The sequence below is a fragment of the Triticum aestivum genome, chromosome 6D (assembly GCF_018294505.1).
Source record: "Triticum aestivum cultivar Chinese Spring chromosome 6D, IWGSC CS RefSeq v2.1, whole genome shotgun sequence".
Taxonomy (NCBI): Eukaryota; Viridiplantae; Streptophyta; class Magnoliopsida; order Poales; family Poaceae; genus Triticum; species Triticum aestivum.
Genome location: NC_057811.1, coordinates 415,420,632 through 415,432,892, shown reverse-complemented (window position 1 = coordinate 415,432,892; position 12,261 = coordinate 415,420,632).

The window sequence follows — 12,261 nt, the reverse complement described above, 5'->3', positions numbered from 1 at the left end:
GGCCCTCCGGTGCCCATCTTCTGCTATATGAAGTCTTTCGTCCGAGAAAAAATCATAAGCAAGCTTTCGGGACGAGACTTCGCCGCCACGAGGCGGAACCTTGGTGGAACCAATCTAGGGCTCTGGCGGAGTTGTTCTGCCGGGGATACTTCCCTCCAGGAGGGGGAAATCATCGCCATCGTCATCACCGACGCTCCTCTCATCGGGAGGGGGCCAATCTCTATCAACATCATCACCAGCACCATCTCCTCTAAAACCCTAGTTCATCTCTTGTATCCAATCCTTGCCTCTAAGTCTAAGATTGGTACTTGTAGGTTGCTAGTAGTGTTGATTACTCCTTGTAGTTGATGCTAGTTGGTTTACTTGGTGGAAGATCATATGTTCAGATCCATTATGCATATTAATACCCCTCTGATTATGAACATGAATATGCTTTGTGAGTAGTTACGTTTGTTCCTGAGGACATGGGAGAAGTATTGCTATTAGTAGTCATGTGAATTTGGTATTCGTTCGATATTTTGATGAGATGTATGTTGTCTCTCCTCTAGTGGTGTTATGTGAACGTCGACTACATGACACTTTGCCATTGTTTGGGCCTAGAGGAATGCATTGGGAAGTAATAAGTAGATGATGGGTTGCTAGAGTGACAGAAGCTTAAACCCTAGTTTATGCGTTGCTTCGTAAGGGGCTGATTTGGATCCATATGTTTCATGCTATGGTTAGGTTTACCTTAATACTTCTTTTGTAGTTGCGGATGCTTGCAATAGGGGTTAATCATAAGTGGGATGTTTGTCCAAGTAAGGACAGCACCCAAGCACCGGTCCACCCACATATCAAATTATCAAAGTACCGAATGCGAATCATATGAACGTGATGAAAACTAGCTTGACGATAATTCCCATGTGTCCTTAGGAGCGCTTTTCTCTTTATAAGAGTTTGTCCAGGCTTGTCCTTTGCTACAAAAAGGATTGGGCCACCTTGCTGCACCTTATTTACTTTCATCGCTTGTTACCCGTTACAAATTATCTTATCACAAAACTATATGTTACCTATAATTTCAGTGCTTGCAGAGAATACCTTGCTGAAAACCGCTTATCATTTCCTTCTACTCCTCGTTGGGTTCGACACTCTTACTTATCGAAAGGACTACGATAGATCCCCTATACTTGTGGGTCATCAAGACTCTTTTCTGGCGTCGTTGCCGGGGAGTGAAGCGCCTTTGGTAGGTGGAATTTGGTAAGGAAAATTTTATATAGTGTGCTGAAATTTACTGTCACTTGTTACTATGGAAAGTAATCCTTTAAGGGGCTTGTTCGGGGTATATTCACCTCGACCGGTTGAGCAAAGAGTTGCTCCTCAACCTATTGAACCTTCTGAAAATGAAAATTTTCACTTTGAAATTCCATCGGGTATGATAGAGAAACTGCTAGCTAATCCTTTTGCAGGAGATGGAACATTGCATCCTGATTTACACTTAATCTATGTGGATGAAGTTTGTGGATTATTTAAGCTTGCAGGTATGCCCGATGATGTTATCAAGAAGAAGGTCTTCCCTTTATCTTTGAAGGGAGATGCATTGACATGGTATAGGCAATGTGATGATATGGGATCATTGGACTACAAACGGTTCAAATTGGAATTCCATCATAAGTTTTATCCTATGCATCTTGTTCATCGTGATCGTAATTATATATATAATTTTTGGCCTCGCGAAGGAGAAAGCATCGCTCAAGCTTGGGGGAGGCTTAAGTCAATGTTATATTCATGCCCCAATCATGAGCTCTCAAGAGAAATGATTATTCAAAAAATTTATGCTCGGCTTTTTGACAACAATCGCTCCATGCTAGATACTTCTTGTACTGGTTCTTTTATGATGAAGACTACTGAATTCAAATGGGATTTATTGGAAAGAATTAAACACAACTCTAAAGATTGGGATCTCGACGAAGGTAAGGAGTCAGGTATAACACCTAAGTTTGATTGTGTTAAATCTTTTATGGATACCGATGTTTTTCGTAAATTTAGCACTAAATATGGACTTGACTCTGAAATAGTAGCTTCTTTTTATGAATCCTTTGCTACTCATGTTGATCTCCCTATGGGTAAGTGGTTTAAATATAATCCTCCCGTTGAAGTAAAAGTAGTTGCACCTATTAAACTTGAAGAAACGACCCTATTGTTCCTACTGCTTATGTTGAGAAACCACCCTTCCCTACTAGAATAAAGGATCATGCTAAAGCTTCAACTGTAGTCAACAAAAGTAATATTAGGACACATAAACCCCCTCAGCAAGTTAAAGTTGAACCTAATATTGCCATTGTTAAAGATCTCTTAGCTAATAAAATCGATGGGTATGTTATTTATTACTGTGATGAGACTGTTAGAATTGCTAAACCTAGTGCTAAAGATAAACATAGACCCGTGGTAGGCATGCCTGTTATTTCTATTAAAATAGGAGATCATTGTTATCATGGCTTGTGCGATATGGGTGCTAGTGCTAGTGCAATACCTATTTCCTTATACAAAGAAATGATGCATGATATTGCACCCGTTGAGTTAGAAGATATTGATGTCACCATTAAACTTTCCAATAGAGATACTATTTCACCAATTGGGATTGTTAGAGATGTTGAAGTCTTGTGTGGGAAGGCTAAATATCCTGCTGATTTTCTTGTTCTTGGTTCCCCACAAGATACCTTTTGTCCCATTATATTTGGTAGACCCTTCTTGAACACAGTTAATGCTAAGATAGACTACGAAAAGGATGTTGTTACTATTGGCTTGGATGATATGTCTCATGAGTTTAATTTTTCTAAATTTCGTAGACAACCCCGTGATGAGGAATTGCCTAGTAAAGATGAAATAATTGGTCTTGCTTCTATTGCTGTACCTCCTAGTGATCCTTTGGAACAATATTTGCTGGACCATGAGAATGATATGTTTATGAATGAAAGAAGGGAAATAGATGAAGTATTCTTTAAACAGGGACCTATTCTGAAACACAATTTACGTGTTGAAATCCTAGGGGATCCTCATCCACCCAAGGGTGATCCCGTGTTTGAACTTAAACCATTACCTGATACTCTTAAATATGCTTATCTAGATGAAAAGAAGATATATCCTGTTATTATTAGTGCTAACCTTCAGAGCATGAAGAAGAGAAATTATTGAAAACTCTGAAGAAGCACCGTGCTGCTATTGGATATACTCTTGATGATCTTAAGGGCATTAGTCCCACTCTATGTCAACTCAAAATAAATTTGGAGAAAGATGCCAAACTAGTTATTGATCATCAACGACGGCTGAATCCTAAGATGAAAGAAGTGGTAAGAAAGGAAATACTAAAGCTCCTTGAGGCAGGTATAATTTATCCCGTTGCTGATAGTCAGTGGGTAAGTCCTGTCCATTGTGTCCCTAAGAAGGGAGGTATTATTGTCGTTCCTAATGATAAAGATGAATTGATTCCGCAAAGAATTATTACAGGTTATAGGATGGTAATTGATTTACGCAAATTAAATAAGGCTACTAAAAAGATCATTACCCCTTACCTTTTATTGATCAAATGCTAGAAAGATTATCCAAACATACACATTTTTGCTTTCTAGATGGTTACTCTGGTTTCTCTCAAATACCCGTGTCAGCTGATGATCAAGCAAAGACAACTTTTACTTGCCGTTTCGGTACTTTTGCTTATAGACGTATGCCTTTTGGTTTATGTAATGCACCTGCTACCTTTCAAAGATGCATGATGGCTATATTCTCTGATTTTTGTGAAAAGATATGTGAGGTTTTCATGGACGATTTCTCCGTTTATGGCTCCTCTTTTGACGATTGCTTGAGCAACCTTAATCGAGTTTTGCAGAGATGTGAAGAAACTAATCTTGTCTTGAATTGGGAGAAGTGCCACTTTATGGTTAATGAAGGCATTGTCTTGGGGCATAAAATTTCTGAAAGAGGTCTTGAAGTGGATAAAGCTAAAGTTGATGCTATTTAAAAGATGCCATGTCCCAAGGACATCAAAGGTATAAGAAGTTTCCTTGGTCATGCCGGTTTTTATAGGAGGTTCATTAAGGACTTCTCAAAAATTTCTCGGCCTCTGACTAATCTCTTACAAAAAGATATACCATTTGTCTTTGATGATGATTGTGTAGAAGCATTTGAAATACTTAAGAAAGCATTAATCTCTGCACCTGTTGTTCAACCACCTGATTGGAATTTACCCTTTGAAATTATGTGTGATGCTAGTGATTATGCTGTAGGTGTTGTTCTAGGGCAAAGAGTTGATAAGAAATTAAATGTCATTCAATATGCTAGTAAAACTCTAGACAATGCCCAGAGAAATTATGCCACTACTGAAAAAGAATTCTTAGAAGTTGTATTTGCTTGTGATAAGTTCAGACCTTATATTGTTGATTCTAAAGTAACTATTCAAACTGATCATGCTGCTATTAAATATCTTATGGAAAAGAAAGATGCTAAATCTAGACTTATTAGATGGGTTCTCTTGCTACAAGAATTTGATTTACATATTATTGATAGAAAGGGAGCTGAGAACCCCGTTGCAGATAACTTGTCTAGGTTAGAAAATGTTCTTGATGACCGACTACCTATTGATGATAGCTTTCCTGATAAACAATTAAATGTCATAAATGCTTCTCGTACTGCTCCATGGTATGCTGATTATGCTAATTACATTGTTGCTAAATTTATACCACCTAGTTTCACATACCAGCAAAAGAAAAAGTTCTTCTATGATTTAAGACATTACTTCTGGGATGACCCACATCTTTATAAAGAAGGAGTAGATGGTGTTATTAGGCGTTGTATACCTGATCATGAAAAGGAACAGATCCTACGCAAGTGTCACTCCGAGGCTTATGGAGGACACCACGCTGGACATAGAACTGCACATAAGGTATTGCAATCCGGTTTTTATTGGCCTACTCTCTTCAAGGATGCCCGTAAGTTTGTCTTATCTTGTGATGAATGTCAAAGAATTGGTAATATTAGTAGACGTCAAGAAATGCCTATGAATTATTCACTTGTTATTGAACCATTTGATGTTTGGGGCTTTGATTATATGGGACCGTTTCCTGCCTCTAATGGATATACACATATTTTAGTTGCCGTTGATTACGTTACTAAGTGGGTAGAAGCTATTCCAACTAGTAGTGCTGATCATAACACTTCTATTAAGATGCTTAAAGAAGTTATTTTTCCGAGGTTTGGAGTCCCTAGATATTTAATGACTGATGGTGGTTCACATTTCATTCATGGTGCCTTCCGTAAAATGCTTGCCAAATATGATGTTAATCATAGAATTGCATCTCCTTATCACCCACAGTCTAGTGGTCAAGTAGAATTGAGTAATAGAGAGCTCAAATTAATTTTGCAAAAGACTGTTAATAGGTCTAGAATGAATTGGTCCAAGAAGCTTGATGATGCATTATGGGCCTATAGAACTGCTTATAAGAATCCTATGGGTATGTCTCCGTATAAAATGGTTTACAGAAAAGCATGATTGTTGAGGATATAGACCTTAGAGTCACCCGCCAGAAGGGGTCGGGTTACTCATAATGGTCATTGCTAGAAGCCCGGTGACAAGCTTGAAGACGGTGGGCCAAAGATGGGCTTAAGACCCGGATATGGCTTAAGGCCCGTAGTTACAATCATCATTATAATAGAACTTGTAGTGTAAGGCAATGATAGTTGAGAGTCCGAGCCGGACACTCTTATGAGCCGGCCGGGACTCTGAGAGCTGCTGGGCGTCAGCCTCCCTATATAAAGGGACGACCCGGCAGCGGTTTAGGGACAAGAAAGATCTCATCGAGAGCCAGGCATAGCAGTTTAGCTCCCTGGTCATCAAAACCCTAATCAATACCACATCAAACTGGACGTAGGCTTTTACCTTCACCGTAAGGGGCCGAACCAGTATAAACCCTCGTGTTCCTTGTCCCGCTTAACCCCTTCAAACTTCCTAGCTGCGATGGCTCCACGACTAAGTCCTAGCTCGAGGACATCTGCCGTGACAATTCCACGACAGTTGGTGCCCACCGTGGGGCCAGCGCACGGTGGATTTGAGTTCTTGAAGGGCGTCTTCGAAGGGCTCAAGGGATACGCTGTAGGTCGGATGACCAAGAGTCGTCGCGGCAAGCTCTACATCGACGATGCAAACTGGGGCCCCGACGCCGGCTCAATTGAGTACGGGTACCGGGTCCCCTTCGGCGGAATTCATGTTTTCATTGGCAAGATTGGTGAGCCGGGCCCTGAGCCGGATCTCTACGCCGATCTCATCGAGACGGCTCAGCGCGCACGACCCGCCCGGGCCCGGCCTGCCTTAAAGCATGCTTTTGTGGGATGTATCCATGGAGGGCTCCCTGATCGATCTGGATCTGGTGATGAGACGGCCACCGGCCCTGATGGCAAGTCGTCCACAGATGAGTCAAACTCGTTGTATCAACTTCAAGATGGCAGGCTCATGGGTTGTTCCGATGGTGATAGTATTCCGGACCCGTTTGAGCCGCCAACTCAGGTTGGAGTCTTTATGGCCGGTGCACAGCCTGTTCAGAACCCTGCTGCTGGAGCAGGAAACCCGGTGCCCTCTCCGGCTCAGGTGCTGATGGAACTCACGGACAAGATGACGGCCCTGTTAACTGCCGCGGTTGACCCGGCGGATCAAGCTCTGCATGATGCGGAGGTGGCGCAATTAAAGTTAGATCTAGTGAAAGCTAAGGAGGACCTGGCAGCGGAAGGGATCAGGATGGCTGCGGAGAGGGCGGCTCTCGACGCCCAAACACAATTGATCCAGGCGCAGTCTTTCCAGCTCACGATGCATCAAAACGCGTCCAATGAGGTCATGAGAAGGAGGCATCAGAAGGCCCAATCTCGGCTCCCTCCGGTTTACGATCCACGAAACCTCTTCAACACGCCAGGTGCAGGGTCTAGTAACCCGCCAGGGGTCATAGTGCCCGGGTCTGGGACCCCTATTCAGCCACAAGTGATGGGGCCTCCCCAGGTGCACCCTGCCCCGCCTCAGTACGTGCCAATACCACCAGGTCATTATGCTAACCCGCTGGAGAACATGGTCGCCGCGGCAGCACGGCTGGCGGCTCTCCCAATTGACGGCGACTCTCCAACGGCTATTGAAACCCGCCGGGTCAGGGAACTCCTTCAGACAGCACTGGCGCAGCAAGAGGCGTACTCCTACAGCCGGGACAGGATCCACTCGACCCCTCGTCCAGGCCGGAGCCCGAGTTACAGCAGACACATGGTCTCAGCGACCGGCTCAAGTAACGTCCGACGCCATGACCCGCCCCCTGGCCATGGCCCGGCTCATAACGGAGCTTTTTACGCAACAAACCAAGACAGAGCGCGGCAAGAGGCGGAGCAGGTGCCTCAGTTGACGGCTTACCAGACTCCCCCGGCTTATCCGACGACTTCCGTCGACGTGGGTATCCCTACCAGGACTGGGGGTGTCCCTTGTTTAGTGCCAGCTATCCGCAATGAACGTCTACCATGGACTTCAAAGGCCCTTGGAAGGTGCCTAATTACACGGCAGACTTGCAACCCGCAGCCTGGATCGAGAGTTATGAGATGGCCATGGAACTGCTGGAGGTCAGTGAAGCGGCCATGGCTAAGTACTTCACCATGATGTTAGATGGGACTGCCCGCACTTGGTTGAAAGGGCTACCACCGAATTCCATTGGGTCTTGGGCTGAGCTGAAGGCCCGGTTCATCCAAAACTTCAAGGATACCTGTAGCCAGTCTATGTCAATTGTGGATTTGACTAACTGCAAGCAGCAGGAGGGTGAGTCTACGACACATTGGGTTCGCCGGGTTAAGGAGATAATACATTCATCAGATAAGATGGATGCCGGCTCTGCAGTCTTAATGTTGGAGCAGAATTGTCATTTCGTGCCCCTGAAGATGAAACTCGGGCGGCTTAAGCGTGACTGCAATGATATGGGTACACTGATGGCGGCTCTTGTCAAGTACGCCGATTCTGATGGTACCAAGGACCCCGCTTCAGATGAGGAAAGGACAGGGAAGGGAAAGAAGAACGGCAATGGCAAGGGTCCTCAGCATAACCTGGGAAACCAAGGAGGAGGCAAGCGCAAGGCCGATGGCAGCCTAGAGTTTGTAGCCAACGCCAGCTCACAAGGTAATAACCAGCGACGCAAGGGGAGGCCCCCTCCCCGAGCCGGCGGGTCAGGCCCGACGCTGGAGCAGCTGTTGAATGAGCCTTGTCCAAGGCATGGCTCTAGAGAGAAGCCAGCTACCCATCTGTGGAAGGATTGTGCAATCATGAAGGCCTTTAAGAATTACAATGGCCCGGGCGGCGGCTCAGGCGGCGGCTCAGGCGCCGGCGGCTTTCATGGCCCGGGCGGCGGTTCGAATTCTAATCCTCAGAACGGTCAAGGGGGCTTTAATCAGCAGTCTGGCCAGGGTCATCAACAGCAGCAGGGGGTTATCAGACCAATCCAAAGCAGCTTAGCGGTGGATAGTATCATGTGTTTACCACTAGTCTGTGTAAGCGAGATCAGAAGCTTCATAAGAGGGCTGTGAATGCTGTTGAGCTGGCGGTTCCACGCTACTTGCGGTGGTCTGAGCAGCCTATAGTGTGGAGTAGGGAGGATCACCCTCCCTGGGTGGATAATCCGGGTCACTTGGCCTTGGTGGTGGCTCCTCAGGTGGGAGGATATAAGTTCACTAAGGTGCTCATGGATGGAGGCAGCAGCATCAACATCCTCTATTATGAGACGTTCCGTCGTATGGGGTTGATTGATAAGAACCTCAGCCAGTCTAACACTATTTTCCACGGTGTGGTACCTGGTAAGTCGGCTTATCCAGTCGGCAAGATCGAGTTGGAAGTGGCCTTTGGAGATGAGCACAACTACAGGGTGGAAAAATTGACCTTTGAGGTGGTCAAGATAAGAAGTCCGTACCATGCCATATTTGGGCGCCCGGCTTACGCCAAGTTCATGGCATTGCCGTGTTACGTGTATTTACAGCTCAAGATGCCGGGTCATAATGGGACCATTACGGTGCATGGAAGCCGGAAGGTGGCCCTGTAGTGTGAGGAAGGTGATGCAGCTTATGCAGAATCTGTTTGTGCAACAGAGAAGTTAAAGTTTTACAAGGACAACGTTGACCCAACAGATATGACCTCTCTGAAAAAGCCAACTACGGAGCATGAGCCGGCAATGAAATTCAAGTCGGCTGATGAGACTAAACTTGTTGATTTCGTTCCAGGAGATTCATCTCAGCAGTTTAGCATCAGTGCCAATCTGGATCCGAAATAGAAAAGCGCGCTCATCGAGTTCATCCGTGAGAATAGGGACATCTTCGCATGGAAACCTTCTGACATGCCAGGTGTACCTAGAGAACTCGCTGAGCACACTCTCAATGTTGATCCGAAATTTAAGCCGGTCAGGCAGTTCCTTCGGCGGTTCAATGAGGAGAGGCGGAAAGCTATTGGTGAAGAGGTGGCCCGGCTCTTGGCGGCCGGGTTTATTGTTGAAGTCTTTCACCCAGAGTGGTTAGCTAACCCGGTCCTCGTACTCAAGAAGAACGGCACTTGGCGGATGTGTGTGGACTACACGGACTTAAACAAGGCGTGTCCGGCTGATCCTTTTGCCCTTCCCCGTATTGACCAAATTATTGATGCTATGGCAGGTTGTGCGCGCTTAAGTTTCTTGGATGCTTATTCCGATTATCATCAGATCAAAATGGCAGTTAAGGACCAGGAGAAGACGGCGTTCATCACTCCCTTTGGATCCTTCTGCTATGTATCTATGCCCTTTGGACTCAAGTGTGCACAGGCGACTTATTAGCGTTGCGTGCAGAACTGTCTTCATAACCAGATTGGGCGCAATGTTCATGCTTATGTGGACGATATTGTGGTTAAATCTATAAAGGTGGAAACCCTGATAGATGATTTGAGGGAAACCTTTGATAATCTCCGGGTTTACAAGATGATGCTTAACCCGGCCAAGTGTGTTTTTGGTGTTCCTGCAGGCAAACTCTTGGGTTTCTTGGTTTCTGACAGAGGCATTGAAGCTAACCCGGAGAAGATCAAGGCCATCACCTCCCTGGCTAAGCCAGCGTGTATAAATGATGTTCAGCGCTTGGCGGGTCACATCGCTGCTTTAAGCCAGTTTATATGCCGTTTGGGTGAGAAGGCCATGCCATTATATCAGTTGATGAAGAAAACTGATAACTTTGTCTGGAATGATGCAGCTAATACCGCTTTTGAGGATTTGAAGAAGCAGCTGGCAGAGCCCCCAGTCCTTGCTGCTCCAGTTGACAAGGAGCCTTTATTGCTGTATGTGGCTGCTAATACACGAGCCGTCAGTGTGGCCGTGGTGGTGGAGCGCAAGGAAGAGGGTAAGGAGCATCCGGTTCAGCGGCCGGTTTATTATGTCAGCGAAGTGCTCATCGAATCCAAACAGCGGTATCCACATTGGCAGAAGCTTGTTTATGGTGTGTTTATGGTGAGCCGGAAGCTTAAGCATTATTTCCAGGGTCATCCCATCACTGTGGTTAGTTCGGCTCCTCTTGGTGATATCATTCAAAACAGAGAGGCCACAGGAAGAGTAGCTAAGTGGGCCATAGAGCTCGGACCTCATGGTCTCACATACGTGCCACGCACTGCTGTTAAATCTCAGGCCTTGGTGGATTTCATCAATGATTGGACAGAGTCACAAGTGCCCGAGCAAAAGCCGGATAACACATATTGGACTATTCACTTTGATGGTCCAGGCAGTTGGAGGGCTCGGGGCTGGAGTTTTATTGGCTTCCCCTAAGGGTGATAAGTTCCATTATGTGGTACAATTGATGTTTCCTTGTACCAACAACGCAGCTGAGTACGAGGCCTTACTCCACGGTCTTCGGATGGCTAAGGAGATGAGCTTGAGCCGGGTAAGGTGTTTCGGTGACTCAGACTAGGTGGCTCAACAAGTATCAGGCAAGTGGGACTCTAAGGACCCTCTCATGGCGGCTTATCACCGTGAAGTTGATGCCATTGCTGGGCACTTTCAGGGCTACCAAGTAGAGCACATTGATCGCAGGAAGAACGAGGCGGCTGATGCCCTAAGCCGGCTGGGCTCTCAGCGAAAGCCGGTGCCGCCTAATACTTTCCTGGATGTCTTGTATAACCCTTCTGTTAAGTTGCCTACAGAGGAAGACTTGGCTGTCCCTGACCCGGAGGCACGACTGGTGGCGGCTCTCCACATCATACCGGACTGGACAATGCCCTATCTGGCTTACATGACCCGGGGAGAGTTGCCTGAGGATGAAACCCTGGCCAGACAAATAACCCGGCGGGCTAAGTCAATGATTCTTATCAATGGCGAGTTGCATCACCGCAGTGTTACGGGAGCATTCCAGCGTTGTGTCTCCCCTGAGGAAGGTCAAGAGATCTTGCGTGAGATTCATGAAGGGGATTGTGGCCATCACGCCGGCTCAAAATCTCTTGTGGCCAAGGCTTTTCGTCATGGTTTCTATTGGCTGACGGCTCATGCCGATGAAGGGGACTTGGTCAGTAAGTGTGATGGTTGCCAAAGGTTCTCGCGACAGGCTCATGTGCCGGCTCAAGAGCTGAGGATGATCCCAATTACTTGGCCCTTTGCGGTCTGGGGGCTTGATATGGTTGGGCCTTTTAAAAGGTCCAAGGATAAGAAGACCCATCTTTTGGTGGCAGTTGACAAATTTACCAAGTGGGTTGAAGCGGAGCCAGTTAGCAAGTGTGATGCAGCCACGGCGGTTCAGTTTATGAAAAAGGTGAACTTTCGCTTTGGTTTTCCACACAGCATTATAACTGACAATGGCACCAATTTATCCAAGGGCGCCATGGAGGAGTTTTGTCAACGAGAGCATATCCGACTTGATGTTTCCTCAGTGGCTCATCCTCAATCCAATGGTCAAGCTGAGAGAGCTAATCAGGAGATTCTAAAGGGCATCAAGCCCCGGCTTTTGGTCCCTTTGCAACGGACGCCGGGTTGTTGGGTGGAGGAGTTGCCCTCCGTGTTATGGAGCATCAACACTACTCCTAACAGGTCTACAGGTTTCACGCATTTCTTCATGGTTTATGGGGCAGAAGCAGTTCTCCCCAGTGACATCCGTTATGACTCGCCTCGAGTGGCGGCTTATGTTGAGGCGGATAATGAACAGGCACGCCAAGATGCTCTTGACTTGTTGGACGAACAGCGTGATGTGGCAGCAGCTCGCTCAGCGATTTACCAACAAGACCTGCGTCGTTAT